The sequence below is a fragment of the Neofelis nebulosa genome, chromosome 4 (assembly GCF_028018385.1).
Source record: "Neofelis nebulosa isolate mNeoNeb1 chromosome 4, mNeoNeb1.pri, whole genome shotgun sequence".
In the NCBI taxonomy this organism is placed as follows: domain Eukaryota; kingdom Metazoa; phylum Chordata; class Mammalia; order Carnivora; family Felidae; genus Neofelis; species Neofelis nebulosa.
The window spans coordinates 94,651,987-94,669,682 of record NC_080785.1 but is presented as its reverse complement, the minus strand read 5'-3'; the positions used below and the strand labels follow the sequence as shown (position 1 = coordinate 94,669,682).

Genomic DNA, 17,696 nt, shown 5'->3' with positions numbered 1-17,696 from the left:
GGATATGTGTAGGTACCACTGTGACTTGGTGAATCTTCTATGGCATTTTCTCAGAGCCAACTCAAGCTGTGGATCTGCCATATCACCAGGTTTGTGGGTGATGTACTTTTTTTTAAGGAGGCGGCAAAACTTGGCTTGCCTTCTTTGGGAAGGCATGATTTTATTTTCTCAATCTGTGTATCTTGTGACCAGCGTTGGGAAAATTACTAGGATCGGTGATAAAAAATTATTTTAATTTTCAGCTATATTTGAAAAAGCAGAATCACGTTTCTGTCGTCTTTCTTTTAAAGAAGATGATCTAGAAAATTTCATCCACCAGACAACATCACGATATGGACCGTGATCTTCTCTTCTCAAAAGAAATCTACAGAAGATCCAGAAAGATGAACAGGAGAGGGGAAGAAAATGTTCATTCCAATATGTTGATCATAAATAAGAATGTTGGAGGGAAGACCATTTTGCAATGATTTTCAGGAGAATATTCACGGCAGTGCTTGGTCTCAGCATATGGAAGGGTGTGCGTGTATCTAAGGTCTTTAGTTTGCTCCCGCTGCAGAAACGCTAAGCTGTTCTGTCCATTTGTGGGGTCTCCTCTCACGTACACATCACCACCACTGACAGATAAGACACAGGCACACGGAAATACACAGAGGACAGGAATGGTCTCCAGTGCCATCCTTGTGACAATTTGTGATCTGGGAAAACCACCGGTTCTCTGCCTTCTTCAAGCACTTCATGAATGAGGGGACTTAAAAATAGAGGAAGGAGGGGCGCCAGGGTGGCTCTGTCCGTTAAGCGTCTGAGTTCGGCTCAGGTCATGATCTCGCAGTTCATGGGTTCGAGCCCCACATTAAGCATCTGACTTCGTCTCAGGTCATGATCTCACAGTTTGTGGATCTGAGTCCTGTGTCGGGCTCTGTGCTGACAGCTCCGAGCCTGGAACCTGCTTCAGATTCTGTGTCTCCCTCTCTCTCTGCCCCTCCTACACTCACACTCTGTCTCTCTCTCAAAAATAAACATTTAAAAAAAATTTTTTTTAAAAACAGAGGAAGGAAAAAAAGAACCACTAGTAAAAGTTTTTACAATGGCTATCACTGTGTCTCTCACATACTTTCCTTACAATATAACTGCCTCCACCACTAGAGGGTGGCAGAGGGGACCAAGGCTAGGTCATAAAAATGCCATGCATTTCCACGTTGCTCTCTTAGACCTCTACCTTACCGTGCTCTGAGCAAGCCCAGGCCACGTGCATGAAGACGCTCTGAATAAGTGGTCCAGGGACAACCCCAGCCAAGGTCCCAGCAGATAGCCAGTATCACCCATCATGCATGTAAGTGAAGAAGGCTTCATGGTGACTTCTACCCCTGCCACCCCCAAATGCAATCCCAAATGAGAAAGGCCTTGCTGACCCCAGGCAACTCCCGGTACCATCAGAGATAATAAAATGATTGCTATTGTTTTGAGCCACTAGGTTTCTTCTTCTTTTTTTTTTTTTTTTTTTTAAGTAGTGAGAATTATACTTCTTAAGCAATTATTAGGTTGTAGACCTAAATGTATGTTAAGCATTACACATATGTTTTGTCACTTAAACTTCACAAACATCCTATTAAAGATGGTGGGTGTTGGGGCGCCTGGGTGGCTCAGTCAGTTAAGCGTCCAACTTCAGCTCAGGTCATGATCTCCTAGTTCGTGGGTTCGAGCCCCGCATCAGGCTCTGTGCTGACAGCTCGGAGCCTGGAGCCTGCTTCGGATTCTGTGTCTCCCTCTCTCTCTGCCCCTCCCCTGCTCATGCTCTGTCTCTCTCTGTGTCAAAAATAAATAAAAACATTAAAAAAAAAAAAAGATGGTGGGTGTGACACAATTAAAGAATGCTACGAAGGCCACCCAACCTGGGAGGTGGCAGTCTGCGGTTCAAATCCAGGAGAGTTTAGAGCCTGACCTCTCCTCTCATGATGGCCTGTCCCCTCGGAGGGCGCAAGGGAGCCCTGGAGGTTCCTGGAAGTCCACCCCATCCCAGCCTCTTGTTCCAGATGGGGAAATGGCCTGTCCAGCTTGCACAGCCAGCCCAAGACACACTTTCCCCTCCGGCACTTAGGAGAAACCTGCACTAGGAACCCAAGCTGCATCTATAAATTCTTGTTCGTCACTTGGGACTGACACAGGCCGTGACTGCGCCCCATTGCTGGGTCATCACTCTGGTCAAGAACAGCAGTTTGCTCTCTTTTGTGTGAGTGTGGTAAAATAAACATAACATTTCTAGATTCCAAAAGGCTTCCCAGACTTTTCCAAGCCTATGGACTTTCTACACCAGCTCCGCTGATCACAGATTATGTTCATGTTCGCAAACATCACTGGTGAGAGAACATTTAGCCATTTAGTACATTTAAGCACTCGGTTCCGTGGCATTAAGTACATTCACCTGTTGTGCAACCATCACGACCATCCAGTGCTAGAACTTTTTTATCCTCCCGTTCGAAACTGTGCACCCATTAAACAGCAACTCCCCACTGCCCCCAGCCCCAGGGAAGTGCCATCTTACTATCGGTCTCTGTAGTCTGATGACTCTGGGTACTTCATATAAGTGGGATCCTACAGTTGCTGTCCTTTCGTGACTGGCTAATTTCACTTAGCACAAGGTCCTCAAGGTCTATCTATTTTGTCGCATGTTTCGGAATTTTCTTCCTTTTTAACGTTGGATGTTATTCCATTCCATGTTTACACCACATTTTATTTATCCATTCATTTATCAAGAGACATTTAGGTTGTTTCCACCTTTTAGCTGTTATGAATAATGCAGTTATAAACATGGGTGAGAAAGTATCTGGTCAAGTCCCTACTTTAAGTCATTATAGATCCCAAAGCGGTATTGACAGATCATGTGGTAGTCTTTATTTTTTACAGTCCCACCAACAATACACAAGTGTTCCAATTTCTCCACATCCTTGCCAACACTTTTTATTTTCTGTTTGTTTTTTTTATGATAGCCACCCTAACGGATGTGGACTGATATCTCATTGTGGTTTTGATTCGCATTTCCCTATTGAAGGCTGCTAAGTTTGGGGATGATTAGTGACACAGAAATAGATGACCAGGACATTAATTAATCACATTTCTCTTGAGCATTGCCTAGGACAGATAGCCTTGTCTGTACAGAAATAGATTATTCTAGTCATTCTGGAGCAGTCTCTTTCTTACTCTTCACATTTTTTTTTAATGATTACTTCTTTGTTTGGAGAGTGAGAAAATGAAGGACCAGAGGAGGGGCAAGAGAGAGAGAGAGAATCCCAAGCAGCCTCCCCACTGATGGCACGGAGCCCTACACGGGGCTCGATCCCACAAACCATGAGACCGTGACCTGAGCTGAAATCAAGAGTCAGGTGCTTCACCGACTGAGCCACCCAGGCGCCCCTTGCTCTTTACGTTCCTAGCAGAGGCTAAATGCTCTTGCCTCATACCTCTCAGAGATGCTCAGATCCAGCCCTTCTCTCTAGTTCAGTTCTTTGTGACTTTGTACTTGGACTTAGCGTTTCCATTCGGGAATTCCTTCTCTGTACTGGCTGCAAAATCTGTGGTCACAAATCCTGAGGGGGAAAAAACTAGTCAAGAAATTAGGAAAAATGGAAAAAAAAAGAATGCAGTGACACTCACAGCTTCACAGTCAACACAGAGATGTTACGGTTTCAAGGGAATCCACTGACGTCAAGGGCAGGAAACGCTGATGAGGGAATCGAATGGTAAGGACGGCATTTTCAGGCACCGGGGCTGGAGCATGGAGCAGGGAAGTTCACCGTCTAATCACACAGTCTGACTCGCAGCTGTTGCCATGTTACAAGCGTGTCTGAGGTATGGTCTGCTGACAAGGAGCCATTCGCGGAAACAATGGTAATAAATTTATACACACGGTCTATTTCATATAAATCCTGTGAGTGGGATTCCAAGAAGTAACACGTTTAAGAAGCAGAATAAGTCCCTAAATTCTGGAACTTCAACACATGATTCTGTCTAGTGGCATCAACCTTGCTAAGAGATCCACACGTCTGTTATTTGAACACTCCCCAGTCGTGTTCACAGTTTTCCAGTGTTTACATGCTATAGGTTACTTTGACAGAAGAAATACAAACAGAAGAAAATAGGAATGCTGTTGCGGAATACTCCAGTGGGGAATTAGAAACCGATGGAAAACTGAATCAGCAGAGCAACGCAGATTATACGTTTGATAGCAAATCCCAAGCCAGGGCAAAGAGATGAAATGTTTTCATCAGTAAAAGGGAATAAGCTTATGTGAAGCAACCAGCAACCTTAATGCCCAATTTGAAGACGGTTTTGGACACACTGTTAAAAATTCAACTAATGTCAATGCGAAATGGAAGAAAATTTTCTGGTTCTGGGACAGCTGTCATGAAATGAGGATCAAGACTGTACAACAGGGGAATTGGTGCTGCGTGGTTTTAAAGTTTTCACTTAAAGAATGGACAACTGGGGGCGCCTGGGTGGCGCAGTCGGTTAAGCGTCCGACTTCAGCCAGGTCACGATCTCGCGGTCCGTGGGTTCGAGCCCCGCGTCGGGCTCTGGGCGGATGGCTCAGAGCCTGGAGCCTGTTTCCGATTCTGTGTCTCCCTCTCTCTCTGCCCCTCCCCTGTTCATGCTATGTCTCTCTCTGTCCCAAAAATAAATTAAAAAACCTTGAAAAAAAAAATTTAAAAAAAAAAAAAAAAAAAAAAAGAATGGACAACTGGCTGACACTAATAGAACCCTGCATGTCAACTACAATTTAAAAAGTGGGCAAATGGGGAGTCTGGGTGGCCCAGTCACTTAAGCACCTGACTCCTAATTTCAACTCAGGTCGTGATCTCACGGTTCATGAGTTTGAGCCCCACGTTGGGCTCTGCACTGACAGCATAGAGCCTGCTTGGAATTCTCTCTCCTCTTCCTCTCTCTGTCTCTCCCCCGTTCTCTCTCTCTGTTTCAAAATAAGCAAACATTAAAAAAAAAAAGGTTTTAAAAAATAAAAAGTGGGCAAATGCATAAATACTAAATATGGCATTTCAAGTGTTTTAAGATGATTTTCAGTTGGCTTTTGTGTCCGTATTCCCATCTTACATTTTTTATCATCAGATGTATTAGGTGGAGATCATTTTTACATATATTACATATTATTTTACATATATTACCTATGTCCTCTTGTTACAATATATTTCTCAGCAATAAAGAAAAACAACTATTCACATGTTGCTATATCTTTATAGCAGAAAATCAAGAGCAAGTAAATAACCCCATCACAGAAAAAATATTTACCACTTATTATGGTCACTCGTTATTTAAAAACATAAATAGAATTTGTTTTCAAGAAAAACAGAATGGTTTATGATTTGGGGATTTCATGGACATTCCAGAGACGTTCCTCTTCTTGTTCGTGAATCACAAAGATTCCAAGATTAGCCTGTTGGGGATCTGGAAATAAAGCTGGGCTATTGTGGACTCCTCCCTCTTGGCCCTGCCGTTATCTCTGTCACGCTCTATCTGTGCTCCTCCTGTTCTCCTAAAGGTCCATCAGAAAACTAGAGCTGCACACATCATTTTCCTGCCTAGAACCCCTCAGCACGTCTCACAACATTTGTGTGCACACACCCCTTCGTGCCTACGGTTTTTAGAGTCCCCCCAATATAGGTCCATTTATAAACTGCATCGATGTGTTACTATACAAAACCTGGACGTTCATCAAACATGCAACGTGTAAAAATTTTAAAGAATGAAATTTTTAAAATACAAAACTTCTAATTTTATATTCCAGCAAACCAGTAAATGAATCATTTGAGGTAACTTCTAAGAGGTCCCACACCTTAGTTTGGGGCTCATTAATTTGAAGAATAAAAATTCAAGTTCCTTAGCAATTTTCTGCACGACTGGGCCATCCTCACACTTCTCTGTGCTATGAGCACCCTCCTTTACGTGCAACATCTCATTATTTTGCCCTCTGTAGTCCTTGCTGCAGAATGACCTGGCCTCCTATTCTGCTTGGTGAAATTCTTCCCACTTAAAAAAAAATTTTTTTTTTAATGTTTATTTTATTTTTGGGAGAGAGACAGAGTGTGAGCTGGGAAGGGGCAGAGAGAGGGAGACAAAAAATCTGAAGAAGGGTCCAGGCTCCCAGCTGTCAGCACAGAGCCCGACGCGGGGCTTGAACTCATGAGCCGTGAGATCGTGACCTGAGCCAAAGTCGGACGCTTAACTGACTGAACCACCTGGGCACCCCAAAATTCTTCCCACTTCTAATTCACAGCCTAATCATCTACTCTTCCAAGAAAGCTCCTTTTCTCTAAGAAGAGTTGGTGAATGATGCTAATCCTAGCTTTTATTTTCAGCTTCAAGCCCAGACTGCCCGTCCTGCACCAGGCAGTGCACAAGGAGTCTGCACACACCATCTCATGTATGCACAGCAACATCCCAGTGAGGCACTTCGTGCTCTCCTTTTTTGGACAAAACAACGGAGGCTCAATCCACCTGGCTTTGGAGCCCAAGCACAAGACTGTTTTCCAGTGACTTCTTTCATGGCCCTTCCCCATTGCTGTACACTTTTCCATAGCCTTATCCCTCACACAGCAGTGTGCCCTGGAAATCTGGTGCTGCTTTTCACTAATTTCTACATTCTTGCCTTCCAGCGTCATACCTAACATAAGAAAGCAACTCCACACTGGACCAGATGGACTTAACAGATACATTCAGAACACTTCATCCTAAAGCAGTGGAATATACATTCTTCTCCAGTGCACATGGATATTATGGAATGTTCTCCAGAATAGACCACACACTGGGACACAAATCAGGCCTCAACAAGTACAAAACGATCGAGATCATACGTGCATATTTTCAGACCACAACGCTATGAAACTCAAAGTCAACCACAAGAAAAAAATTGGAAAGGTAACAAATATTTGGAGAACATCCTACTAAAGAACATCCTACTAAAGAATGAGTGGGCTAGCCAAGAAGTTAAAGAGGGAATTAAAAAGTACATAGAAGCCAATGAAAATGATAACACCACAACCCAAAACCTCTGAGTTGCAGCAAACGTGGTCCTAAGAAGAAAGTATACAGCAATACAGGCTTTCTTTCTTTCTTTCTTTCTTTCTTTCTTTCTTTCTTTCTACTGACTGAGCCACCCAGGGACCCTTTATTTATTTTTAATTTAATTTTTTCTTTTTTAAAATTGACATCCAAATTAGTTAGCATATAGTGAAACAATGATTTCAAGAGTAGATTCCTTAATGCCCCTCACCCATTTAGCACATCCCCCCTCCCACAACCCCTCCAGCAACCCTCAGTTTGTTCTCCATATTTGTGAGTCTCTTCTGTTTTGTCCCCCTCCCTGTTTTTATATTATTTTTGTTTCCCTTCCCTTATGTTCATCTGTTTTGTCTCTTCAAGTCCTCATATGAGTGAAGTCATATGATTTTTCTCTTTCTCTGGCTGACTCCTTTCACTTAGCATCCACCAGTTCCATCCACGTAGTTGCAAATGGCAAGATTTCATTCCTTTTGATTGCCGAGTAATACTCCATTGAGCAATACAGGCCTTCTTAAAGAACGAAGGAAGGTCACAGATACACAACCTGACTTTACACCTTAAAGAGCTGGAAAAAGAACAACCAAAACCCAAAACAAGCAGAAGACAGGAAATAATAAAGATTAGAGCAGAAATCAGTGCTATTAAAACCAAAAAAAACCCCAAAAAACAAAAACAAAAACAAAAACCCACAATAGAACAGATAAATGAAACCAGAAGCTGGTTCTTTGAAAGAATTAACAAAATTGATAAACCCCTAGTCAGTGTGATCAAAAAGAAAAAGGAAAGGACCCAAATAAATAAAATCAAGATTGAAAGAGGAGAGATCACAACCAACACAGTGGAAATAAAAACAATAATAAGAGAATATTATGAGCAAGTATATGCCAATAAAATGGGCAATCTGGAAGAAATGGACAAATTCCTAGAAACATATACACTACCAAAACTGAAACAGGAAGAAATAGAAAATTCTAACAGACCCATAACCAGTAAGGAAATAGAATTAGTAATCAAAAATCTCCCAAAAAACAAGAGTCCAGGGCCAGATGGCTTTCCAGGGGAATTCTACCAAACATTTAAGGAAGAGTTAACACCTATTCTCTTGAAGCTATTCCAAAAAATAGAAATGGAAGAAAACTTCCAAACTCATTCTATGAAGCCAGCATTACCTTGATTCCAAAACCAGAAAAAGACCCCACTAAACAGGAGAACTATAGACCATTTTTCCTGATGAATACAGATGCAAGAATCCTCAGCAAGATACTAGCCAACTAGATCCAACAATACACGACCAAGTGGGATTTATACCTGGGATGCAGGGCTGGTTCAATATCTGCAAAATAATCACTGTGATACATCACATCAATAAAAGAAAGGTCAAGAACCATATGATCCTCTCAATAGATGCAGAGAAAACATTTGACAAAATACAACATCCTTTCTTGATAAAAACCCTCAAGAAAGTAGGGATAGAAAGATCATACCTCAATATCATAAAATCCATATATAAATGACCCAACGTTAATATCATCCTCAATGGGGAAAAACTGAGAGCTTTCCCCCTAAGGTCAGGAACAAGACAGGGATGTCCACTCTCGCCACTGTTATACAACATAGTATTGGAAGTCTTAGCCTCTGCAATCAGACAACACAAAGAAACAAAAGGCATCCAAGTGGGCCAGTAGGAGGTCAAATTTTCACTCTTCACAGATGACATGATACTATATATGTAAAACCCAAAATATTCCACCAAAAAACTGCTAGAACTGATCCATTAATTCAGCAAAGTGGCAGGATATAAAATCAATGCACAGAAATTGGTTGCATTCCTATGTGCCAACAATGAAGCATCAGAAAGAGAAATAAAGGAATCGATCCCATTTACAATTGCACCAAAACCCATAAAATACCTAGGAATAAATCTAACAAAAGAGATGAATAATAAATCTCTAACAAAGGGATGTTAGGAATAAATCTCTAACAAAGAGATGAAAAATCTATACACTGAAAACTATAAAAAGCTTATGAAAGAAATTGAAGAAGACACAAAGAAATGGAAAAAGATTCCATGCTCCTGGATAGGAAGAACAAATATTGTTAAAATGTCAATACTACCCAAAGCAATCTACATATTCAATGCAATCCCTATCAAAATAATACCAGCATTCTTCACAGAACTAGAACAAACAATCCTAAAATTTGTATGGAACCAGAAAAGACCCTGAATAGTCAAAGCAATCTTGAAAAAGAAAACCAAAGCAGGAGGCATCACAATCCCAGACTTAAAGCTATACTACAAAGCTGTAATCATCAAGACAGTATGGTACTAGCACAAAACAGACACTCAGATCAATGGAACAGATAGAGAACCCAGAAATGGACCCATAAACATATGGCCAACTAATCTTCGACAAAGCAGGAAAGAATATCCAATGGAATAAAAACAGTCTCTTCAGCAAGTGGTTCTGGGAAAACTGGACAGCCACAGGCAGAAAAATGAACCTGGACCACTTTCTTACACCAGACACAAAAATAAACTCAAAATGGATGAAAGACCTCAATGTAAGACAGGAAGCCATCAAAATCCTCAAGGAGAAAGCAGGCAAAAACCTCTCTGATCTCGTCCACAGCAACTTCTTACTCAACACATCTCCAGACTCAAGGGAAACAAAAGCAAAATGAACTACTGGGACCTCATCTAAATAAAGGCTTCTGCAAAGCGAAGGAAACAATCAGCAAAACTAAAAGGCAACCGACAGAATGGGAGAAGATATTTGCAAATGACATATCAGATAAAGGGTTAGTATCCAAAATCTATAAAGAACTCAAACTCAACACCCAAAAAACAAATAATCCAGTGAAGAAATGGACAAAAGACATGAATAGACACTTCTCCAAAGAAGACATCCAGATGGCCAACTGACACATGAGAAAATGCTCCACATCACTCATCATCAGGGAAATACAGATCAAAACCACAATGAGATACCACCTTACACCTGTCAGAATGGCTAACATTAACAATTCAGGCAACAACAGATGTCGGCGAGGATGTGGAGAAAGAGGAACCCTTTTGCACTGCTGGTGGGAATGAAAACTGGTGCAGCCCTTCTGGAAAACAGTATGGAGGTTCCTCAAAAAATTAAAACTAGAACTACCCTACGACCCAGCAATTGCACTACTAGGTATTTATCCAAGGGATACAGGTGTGCTGTTTCGAAGGGGCACACACACCCCAATGTTTATAGCAGTACTATTAACAATAGCCAAAGTATGGAAAGAGCCCAAGTGTCCAATGATAGATGAATGGATAAAGAAGATGTGGTATATATTTACAATAGAGTATTACTCAGCAATCAAAAAGAATAAAATCTTGCTGTTTGCAACTACATGTATGGAACTACAATGTATTACTCTAAGCGAAATTAGAGAAAGACAAATATCACATGACTTCACTCATACGAGGACTTTAAGACACAGCACAGATGAACACAAGGGAAGGGAAGCAAAAATAATATAAAAACAGGGAGGGGGACAAAATAAAAGAGACTCACAAATATGGAGAACAAACTGAGGGTTGCTGGAGGGGTTGTGGGAGGGGGGGGATGGGCTAAATGGGTAAGGGGCATAAGGAAATCTACCCCTGAAATCATTGTTGCACTATATGCTAACTAACTTGGATATAATTTTTTTAATAATAAATTAATTAATTAAAAAAAAAAAAAGAAAGCAACTCAATGGGGATGCCTGGGTGGCTCAGTTGGTTAAGCATCCAACTTTGGCTCAGGTCATGATCTCAAGATTCATAAGTTCAAGCCCCACGTCGGGCTCTGTGCTGACCACTCAAAGCCTGGAGCCTGCTTCAGATTCTGTGTCTCCCTCTCTCTGTGCTCCTTCCCCACTCACATTGTCTCTCTCTCTCTCAAAAACAAACATTAAAAAAAAAAAAGAAAGCAACCCAATGGTTACTGAATAACTTTGTAAGCAATGTGAAAAGTAATCTTGTCATCCTCCACAGTTTGTATATTGATATGGTTCTGAAACAAATACATCCTAGTAAATAAAACTGAGCCTCCCAGGCATCCAGAGGAAAAAAAAATGTTTAAAAAAATTCAGTATTCCATGTCTCTGATGAGCGGCCAGATTTTCTTCCCCAAGCATATATAAGTTATTAGCTGTTTATTTAGTAAGAGTGTGAAAAATCAAAGATGATGTACCCACTACTAACTTTCTAAGAATAACTTTAAGAACAGCAACAAAAGAAAGTATAATAAGCATGGTTCCCTAAAAGACCCATATTCTTTGGAAAGGTAACTGACAGGGAGTGCCTGGATGGCTCAGTCAACTGAGCATCCGACTCTTGATTTCAGCTAAGGTCATGGGATCAAGCCCTGCATCAGGCTCCGTGCCAAGCATGGAGGCTGCTTGGGATTCTCTCTCTCCGTCGCGCTCTCTCTCTCCTTCTCTCCCTCTCGGTCTCAAAGACTGGACACTCAGGACTCCCTGGAAATTTCTGATGGCAAACACTACTCCAGCAGACATCCAATTGCTGCAAATCTCCTGCACACACTCTCCACATTTACACAGCTCCCCATTTGGGGAAAGGAAAGCCTGTCTTCATGAGACAGACTGAAAAACTCTGTAGCCTGCCAATCACATGCACCCAGGAGATGGTCTCATTGGGACCCAGGATGCCTGAAGCCCCGTGGTCACTAAAGCAAGCTAGGTATATATAGAATACAGAAGGTGCACACAGTCCTTTTCTTAGAATCCAGTTCGCTTCTTCCAGCCCCGGCTGGAAATATGGTGAGGAAATATGGACACATTTCTCTACTCCAATTTGTCTTCCCAGGTCCAACAATTGGTTTTATAGCAGTAAAATTTCCAGAAAATTTGCTAAAGCTAATCCCTTCAGGGTCACAGGCATGGCCACCTATCATACTTAGCAGGGAAAGCCTCCTCACCCTCACTCTTCCCTGGCCCCAGAGTCATTTTAGCCAGATGTCTACCACCCACACTCTGAGGGCGTGAGCACAGCTTCTGACAGAAGCTGTCAGCGAATTTGTCTCCACTTGGTTTAGCCAGAATGGAGGGGGAATCCCCCCAGATCCAGGGAATGGAGGGGAGCTGGCTACCTAAGAGATAATTCAGTATTTCATGATCACCCCCTACGTATAGTTTCTGTGAGTATTATGTAGAAAAGAGTGTCCTTTCTTCATCTTGAGTTTCAGAACAGAGGCCCCTGTCATCTAAGCTTTAGTCCCTGCCAGGACCATGGACAGAAAAGTGGATCTGCTCTGGGGAGAAGAGGGTAGAAACCCATCCCACAAGGCTAGACTTTCAATTAAGAAATATCCTCCAAAATCCTGAGTTCTTAAAACAGATGTCTGCCTGGTTATGCAATCTTGACACACTATCTGGGCTTCATGGTTTAGGAGAATTTCCTTAACTTAAATTTCCCACCTGATAAAAATGTGAGCACAATTGTGATTCCCCCCTCCCGCCCCCAGTGAAAGGATACAGTGCAGTTTAACTAATTAAAAGCTAACCAGAGGGCCTTGCACTTGAGCTATGCAGAGCGCCTCATCTCTGAGTTACCCAACAATAAAAGCCAGAAAGCAACAACAACCCGGAGACCTCCTAACAAAACAGTTTGAAGACATCGGAGGGCAGCAACATACTCAGGACTTAGAAAAGAGAAGGGAAACTCAAGGAGGGGAGCTGGAGTTTTCATCCACAGAGCGTTTGCTAATTCACAGTACAGGGCACAGAGACCTAATGCAGTCCAACACTGGACAGGTGAGATCAACACTGGAGTTCAGGGCTACCCAGTCAGCTAGGAATTGAGGACTCAAGATCCTGGAGAAAAAGGAACTGCAGAGAAAGAGAACCCACATTCCGCGCAGAGGCATCTGCTAGAGTGTACACGGCAGAGTGGGACAGGGGGACAGCAGGAGGGCGGGACAGCTGGAGGGAGGCAGCCATGCTGGAGAGCACTGTCTGGTCCCATGAAATGTACACACGCCAGTGGTACAGTGACTACTAACTAAGGAATAAACACATCAGCACAAAAATGAGCAAGAAGCTGGTGCAGAGCAACAAACTGAGGAGTGTAATTAACCTGAGCGCCTACAATTAAACTACAAGGAAAAAAAACGAAACTATAATAGTAACTTAAACTATAAGATACTTACACGCAGATGTAAAAAGAAATGTAAGAGATCAGTATAGAGACTTCTGAATAATTGAATAGATGGAGACCTCTTGGATTTCTGGATAGGAAGTCTCAAAATTATTAAGATCAACCCTTCCCACAATAGTCCGTATATTTAACACAACACCAGGTGAGATCCCAAAAGATTATTGGGAACACTAGATGAAAATTCTAAAATGAATATAGAAGAATAACCCTGTGAGACTATACGGAGAATGTTTGAAAAAAGAAAGTAGTGAGGACAAACTGTTCCTAGCAGCTTAGAATACATTATAAAGTTCTAATAACAGGGAGAGCTATCACGGAGATAGACTAGATCCTACGTGGATTAAAGACATGTGTAAACAAGTCATAAAACACAAACTATAAAAATAATGCAATGTAAGTCCTTATTTATATATATATGGTGATCTCTCTCTTTTTTTTTTTTTTTTTTTTTTTTTTTGAAAGAGTGCATGCAAGAGCTGGGAGAAGGGTGGAAGGAGAAAGTCCCAAGCAGGCTCTGCACTGTCAGCACAGAGCCCCAGGTGGGACTCAATCTCAGGAACTGTGAGATCATGACTTGAGCAGAAATGAGTTGGACACTTAACTGAGCCATGCAGGCACTCCAGTAATTTCATTTTTTATAACACATACCTTGATCCATTTTGGAACTTTGTTTCCTTTAAAGAAGTAGGAATTAAGCTTTGTTTTTCATGTGTAATTTACAAATAACCCTCCTCCTAAGCTGGTGTCCTGTGATTCATTCACTGTCTCATCCTTTACCTATTATAATCACTACATTTTCATATGTTTTCATGTGCAGGGGTAAAATCTACCTGATTTTTTTTATCTCTAGATTTTCTCCCAGCTATTCTCTTACATATTCTTTCATATGACCTTTTAAATTATTTCACTAGGGCACCCGGGTGGCTCAGTCATTTGGGTGTCTGACTTCATCTCACAGGTCATGAGTTCAAGTCCTGTATTGGGCTCTCTGCTGTCAGCTCAGAGCCCATTTTGGATCCTCTCTGCCCCTCCCCTGCTCGTGCTCTTGTGCTCACTCGCTCTCTCTCAAAAATAAACATTAAAAAGTATATTTCATCAAATCACAAAAAGAACTTTTGTGACTGCATTTAATTTCTTGATACATTTGGGAAGAGGTGACATTTCTACAACGTTGACTCTTTGGACCCAATCAGAAGATTAGCTAATAAGTTTTCTTAAAGGAGGCATATTTTCAAAATAAAGGATAGAATATATGTATTTATTAATTATATTATTCAGCTGTAATAATTTTTTTTATTTAAAAAAATTTTTTTTAATGTTTATGTTTGAGACAGAGAGAGACAGAGCATGAACAGGGGAGGGGCAGAGAGAGAGGCAGACACAGAATCTGAAATGGGCTCCAGGCTCTGAGCTGTCAGCACAGAGTCCGATGCGGGGCTCGAACTCATAGACCGTGAGATCATGACCTGAGCCGAAGTCGGACGCTCAACCGACTGAGCCACCCAGGCGCCCCTCAGCTGTAATAATTTGTATAATCTGTCAATGATGGGAAGAGATTTACATCTCTATGATTAGGTTGTAATAGATTTTCAGCAATTTTTATCTTAAAGGTAACCCTGATATTTTTACATTTGATTTTCATAGAAGTTGAACTTCTAATACATTTTTAAATGATTACTGATTCCTCTCCATCCGCTCTGATATGCCAGATCAGATTGTGAGCTTCCTCAAAATCTAAGTTTTTAAAATTTTAATTCCAGGAGCACCTGGGGGGCTCACTCGATGGAGTGTCCCATTTCAGTTCAGGTCATGATCTCACGGTTCGTGAGTTCAAGCCCCATACTGGGCTCTCTGCTGCAGTGTAGAGCCCACTTCAGATCCTCTGTCCCCACCTCTCTCTGCCCACCCCCCCCCGCCCACTTGCTCACTCTCAAAAATAAATAAAACATTTAAAAATAAAACATATGCTCTTTGAAAAATATGAAGGGATATTTAAAAAAATAAACTAAAAAACTTTAATTCCAGTAAAGTGTTATATTAGTTTCAGGTACACACTATAATGATTTGACAATTCTGTACACTACTCAATGCTCATCATAAGCGTACTCTTAATCTCCTTCACCGATTTCTCCCATCCCCCCACCCGCCTCCACTCTGGTAACCATCAGTTTGTTCTCTGTAGTTGAGAGTCTACTTTGGGTTTTTTTTTTGTTTGTTTGTTTGTGTGTTTATTCAATTTACATAGGAGTAAAATCATATGGTATTTGCCTTCTCTGACTTATTTCACTGAGCATTATACTCTCTAGATCCATCTATATTGTTGCAAGTGGCAAGATTTTATGCTTTTTAATGGCCAATATTCCATCACACACACACACACACACCCCACATCTTTATCCATTCATCAGTTGATAGACACTTGGGTTGCTTCCATAGTCTGGCGAATGAAAATCATGTTGCAATAAACACAATTGCATGTATCTTTTTGAATTAATGTTTTCTTTGGGTAAATACCCAGTACTGAAAGTACTAGATCATATGGTATTTCTATTTTTAATTTAAAAAAAAAATTTTTTTTTAATGTTTTATTTATTTTTGAGACAGAGAGAGACAGAGCATGAGTGGGGGAGGGGCAGAGAGAGAGGGAGACACAGAATCTGAAGCAGGCTCCAGGCTCTGAGCTGTCAGCACAGAGCCCGATGCGGGGCTCGAACTCACAGACCGCGAGATCATGACCTGAGCTGAAGTCAGACGCTCAACTGACTGAGCCACCCAGGCGCCCCTCTATTTTTAATTTTTTTGAGCAATCTCCATACTGTTCTCTAGAGTGGTGACACCGGTGTGCATTCCTACCAACAATGCAAGAGTGTTCCCTTTTCTCCACATCTTTGCCAACATCTGTTGTGTTGATTTCAGCCATTCTCACAGATGTGAGGTGATATCTTAGCGTTACTTTTCTTGTTTTCATACGTCAGCCAGCCAACAGTTCACTTTTGCTACTGTTGGTATTTTGTCTTCTGCAGTTATTTGCAATATTAATTGTATTTTGACCTTATTTTATAAAAATAATTGAGACATGGGAACATAAATGGGTTGGTGCTAATAATAAATCCTATCACAATAAAGGAAAAATTCACCAGGTATACTTAAAGCAGCAAATCCTTAGCTTCAACTAGGCATTTATCATGAAAACAAAGCAAAATTAGATGAATTATGTCAAAATCATATTAAGAAAGATGATTATGTAGAGGAGTAGTGTCCAGTTGAACAGCATACAAGCCACTCAGCTCAATTTTAAGTTTTAGCAGCTACATCAAGGTAAAAACAAATTAAATTAATGTATTTTCTTTGGCCTGATGTATACATCATTTCAACATACAATGCATATTAAAATTTTTAATATGGGATGCATTTTTTATAAAAAGACTTAGAAAGCTACTCTTAGGGGTCCCTGGGTGCTTAGTCAGTTGAGCATCCGACTCTTGATTTCAACTCAGGTCATGATCCCAGGGCTGGGGGATTGAGCCCCCTCTCAGGCTCTGTGCTACGTGCAGAGCATGCTTGGGATTCTCTCTCCCCCCTCTGCCCCTCTTCCCCGCTGGTGGGGGGGGGGGGATTACTTATTTTTTATTAGATGTCTCTAATAAAAAATAAGTAATTCATTTATTAGAGATCTCTCATTAAAAATAAGTATTTCATTTATTAGAGATCTCTAATAAAAATAATTAAAAATGAATAAAACACTTGCTAAAAAAAAAAAAAGCTACTATTTATTTTACACTTTGAGTCTCCCTTCAGGCCAGCACATTTTCAATCACTCCCAAGCTCATGTCTGATTAGTGGCTACCGTAATGGATGGCACAGATCTAGAAGGCCAGGTATAGTTAGGATGTTTACCATACTTTAGAGGTCTTGGAACAAATTTCCTTTGTAACTTAAAAGACGGTCCAGAATGGCGGGTTACATTTTCATAAATTTTTTCATGAACGTATTTTAAAAAGAGAACCATCTGCATGACATTTCAATGCTATAGGTTCTTGGCACTTAGGACCTTCTGGAACTTCTTGACCCAGCCACGTAAAGCGACTCTTTGGCATGTTTCAAATTCTTTGCTTAACTTTAACTTGGTGGTAATCTTACGACCCATGCTTTTGTTTGCAATTCCCTGACCTATTGTGCCTATGCTTTTACTTAAAATTTTGACCGCTCTGGTTTTAAAAGCATCTCTTGTAGACATGTTTTAATGACCTGTTTTAATGGTCCCTCTACTAGACATTAGTTCATTGGCTTCGATCTGTGATCCAATACGTGAGTAAATGCCACTTCTGCGTGGTATTACTACAATTTCATGGATATTTGTGTGAGCGCACATTGATTGCCCATCCCTGCTACACGGCCTGTGTTTTCCGGGAGTCCATCTTGCTTTTCT

General features: G+C 41.1%; 1 long non-coding RNA gene across 3 annotated transcripts in view; it reads right to left on the bottom strand.

Moving 5' to 3' along the window:
• The window catches only part of LOC131509579 (uncharacterized), a 102,259-nt gene that overhangs the window by 20,055 nt on the left and 64,508 nt on the right, over positions 1–17,696 (bottom strand). For all 3 annotated transcript variants that reach the window (XR_009260583.1, XR_009260584.1, XR_009260585.1), the window contains exon 2: positions 3,456–3,581. This is a non-coding gene — a long non-coding RNA (uncharacterized LOC131509579). The remainder of the gene's footprint in view (positions 1–3,455; positions 3,582–17,696) is intronic.